The sequence below is a fragment of the Frankliniella occidentalis genome, unplaced genomic scaffold (assembly GCF_000697945.3).
Source record: "Frankliniella occidentalis isolate FOCC.00 unplaced genomic scaffold, Focc_3.1 Scaffold23, whole genome shotgun sequence".
Classification (NCBI taxonomy): domain Eukaryota; kingdom Metazoa; phylum Arthropoda; class Insecta; order Thysanoptera; family Thripidae; genus Frankliniella; species Frankliniella occidentalis.
The window spans coordinates 1,659,030-1,662,676 of NW_026267153.1; the positions used below are offsets into that span (position 1 = coordinate 1,659,030).

A 3,647-nucleotide genomic window follows, 5' to 3' on the forward strand; every position below is an offset into this window, starting at 1 on the left:
CCTCCCTCCCTCCCTGACAGAGACACGCGCTTTCACACGGTCTACTTGATTGCCCCGCGAAGCAAGAGTGTAATTGATGTTTCTCGAGCACGCATCGCGGACAAAGAGCAGAAGGGCGCGGAGGCCGTTTCTCAACTTCTCACCTGAGCGCGTCGAGTGCATAACAACGACGACGACGACGACGACGACGCGACGATCGTCAGGAGAGCAGTGCGTTATGGAATTTATAGCGTGCGTAATAATGCAATTTTATTCGTACTATGCGGCCGTCGCCGTGTGGTGTGAGCCTTGAATTTCGGCCCGGATTGCACTCACTCAACCGCACGCGGACGGCGCAGTATGTAAAAACTTTAGGGATGGAGATGGAAATGCCCCTCGGTCGGACCTCTCGAAGCACCTTCTCCAGGCCCAGCAGGCCGCCCGGGGCGCCGCCGCCCGCCACCCCCGCAGCAGCCGGCGATGAGATGCACCCCGCACAGCTGGGCGCCTTCACACAAAGCACACACAGCACGCGCGGCGCCCAAGTACTTGTTGTTTTCTTAGTCCCTCTTTAAGAGCGATTAATCGATTAGAGTGCCACAAATACCATCTACAGCGCATGGCGTGGTTTGACACTGTCTACGTGCGCGACAACCCTCTCGGCTCGGCCGGGGGGCAGTATCCACCCGCGCGCACGCTATCTAGGTCGAGACGATGGACCATTCAGCCAGCCTCCCCTCTCGGCTTTCCAAGTGGTTCCTGCCCCCCCCTCTCCTTCCGTACTTCGGCCGGACCAGGCAGACCCTCTCCACCAGTACACTGTGGTCAGCGGGCTAATTGGCAACACACCCCCTCCTACACTCCCCCGGCGCTCGCAAAATAAGACTGCTCTGTTATTATTGCAACGAAAATTCGCGCAATTTGTAGGCGACGCGAGAGGTACTTTTGTTCCAGCAGCTTTTTATTTGTACTTAGATCTGCTTATAGGAAGTTTTAAAGACGCCATGATAAAGTTACCCCCCCCCCCCCCCCGGTCCCGCTAGGATAGAAAGTGTCACCCAAGGGGCGATACATTAACATTTATCATGGCACCCGAAAACAATTTCTTCACAAACCCCGAGTTCAAACACACTGCCGCGAAAAACGGGGAGAGGGGGGGGGGCAATTCCCTTCTGGTAGAGCAGCAGTCTTGGGGACTGTTTAAAAATTTTCCCGCCCCCTAATAATGACACATGATTTGGCACAAGGTACTCATCCGCACCTCCGAGCCACGCCGCCGCGGGTTCGGCTCGGCCCGCGCGGTGAGTCATGCCTCGGCGGTGCGACCGCCGCGTTGCGCCCGCCGGCAGACAGACGGACAGCAACGGGACAGGCTCATCCGGGAGAAGGTGATCCGCGCGGGCGGGAGGGCCGGTCACGACACGGCCTGTTGGTCTAGGGGTATGATTCTCGCTTCGGGTGCGAGAGGTCCCGGGTTCAAATCCCGGACAGGCCCGTAACACGTCCCACTTTTTTAGGAGTCGTACACAAAGTATACGGAATTTAAGAGGCGGGTGGGGTAACATTTTTCACAGCCCTCTATCATAATAAGTGGTGAAATGCCAAATTCTGTGATAAAGTTACTGCACCTGTAAACCAAGTGACCCACAGGGCTATAATTATCAGTGGCTTAATAAAAACTTATCTGTTAAGGAACATTATGCAACTTCGGAGTGAAAAAATGTGTATCTGCCGCTGAACAAGTTTTTAATTTGCTTAATTGCAGGTGCAAATAAAACTTTTCGGAAAAGCTCAAATGCAGAAGATTGTTGAGAACAAGAAAACGGAGGTTACCAAGTTAATGATTTCCGTTCTGTTGTTCCAGCATTATTATTCTTTTCAGCTCCAAAAATTGCATCTTGCAAGATGTGAACAGAGGCATTTAAAATTGGACAAAAACTGTAGTTTATCATTTATAGAGTACATAAACCCTGACTCCAAACGCCCCAATAATCGAACCCCACCCCCAAAATTACTTAATTTTTGACCCTTTTCGCCTTATTTTTTTTCCAGTCCCGACACAATGCAGCAGCAACCTCCGCCGGACGTAGCGGTACGACGGGGAGGCGTTGGCTGCTAGGTCCGGACAGGGCCAGGCCGGACCCGGGCTGTCTAAAGTGGAACTGGAGTGACACGAGATCCCGCGCAACCGATACCCCAGCACGCCCAGCCCGGCCAGCAGCCCGGATTTCCCATGTGTGAAAAACAGGCGCTGGGAGAGGTCCTGGTCCTGGAGGCGCCCTGGAGTCCCTGGAGCCGCGGGCCTCCTGGAGCCGGCCCTGGGGGTGGAGGGGGATTGGGTGCTGCTGGGAACGGGGCAGGAAGGAGCTGCTGGACCGACTCCCGAGGGCGAATCTGAGACCAGCAACACCCAGAGCAAACGTGGCGCCGCACGTGGGTCCGAAGTATTGGGCCCCGTGGGGCGAAAGAGAGAGAGAGGGGAGGAGGAGGGGGTAGTGCGTCGATTCTCCCCATCCAGCCATTATTTATCGCATCTCCGGCGTATCGCCACATGTGAAAGTTTGATAAGGGGGGGGGTGGAGGAAGTAGGGTCCAGGAGGGAGAGAGAGAGGGGGGAAGAAGAGGGCGTGGGAGGGTGGGAGGTACAGGAAGGGAGGGCAGGTGGGAGCGCGGGGGGCGGGCACCCCACCGAAAAGGGGCTCACGCAGTGCCCTTGCCCTCATGCCGGAGCATGCATATGCATGCAGGGCCTCCGCTGCCTACAAACACAATGAACCCCCGCCTCCCCTCCCCACGCCCATACCAAGCCGACAAGTCAGCGGCTACCGCTACGATCCGCGAAATGTTGATCGCTGACTAACTCCACCCCGCACCCTCCTCCTACGCAGAGCGGGGTCGGTAAAGCGAGTGGCGACCTTGCCGATGGACTGCGAATTGGTGCTGGACCACAGCTGTGCGGGCAGACGGTGTATTGTACGTTAATTTCCCCTTTAATTACGGCGCCGATACACTGAACGCGCACGAGAGCACAACACCTGCGAATGCTCCGGATCGGTCGCGCGTCCTACCGCTAAATTTTTCATCGAGGGCCGTGACGCGCCCCCGTCCCGTCCGGTTCCCGCGTCGTCCATCGGCGCCGTCACCAAAGCCGATGACTTGCCTCAGGTAGGAGCATCGGGTTATCGATTCGATATCGGAACCGATCGGAACGCACTCTCTGAATATCACGCCCATTCTCTTTACTTTCGCCGCGATGAAGTCGTATGTTTTCTCTGTATGTGCTACAGGCCGGCGGTCTGGGAGCCCCCCCTCTGGCCCGGACGCGCGATGCTCGAGCGAGCCAAACTAACACAGCGAGCCGGCACGCGAAATACAGAGGGTCATTTCCATGCAAAGCGGAATGGCCAAAATACGCCTCCTTACTGGCCGGGCCGCCGCCGCCCCGCCGCGCTCCGCCGACCAGCTCTAATATACTGCCCGAAGTGTGTACTGCATCCCTCCAGCCGGGCCCGGGTCTGGGGCTGGCAGCCTGAGAGGATTTAATGTGTTCACACCTGCGGCACAAAGTAATTGGCTGGCTGAGCTACTGTTGAGGCCGGTATACTCTTATTAGGTTCACAAAACAGAATAGTGATTTTTCGGTGTCACTTAGCAAGTGAGGACCAGTT

The 3,647-nt window shown here is 56.4% G+C and overlaps 1 protein-coding gene and 1 non-coding gene across 2 annotated transcripts in view; one reads left to right on the forward strand and one right to left on the reverse strand.

The window, feature by feature from the left end:
* LOC113205072 (roundabout homolog 2-like) overlaps nt 1-3,647 on the reverse strand; it is a 108,243-nt gene that overhangs the window by 87,165 nt on the left and 17,431 nt on the right. The gene's annotated exons all lie outside the window — the stretch shown is intronic.
* Trnap-cgg (transfer RNA proline (anticodon CGG)) lies at nt 1,403-1,474 on the forward strand. Its single transcript has one exon. It is a non-coding gene; the product is annotated as a tRNA-Pro (tRNA).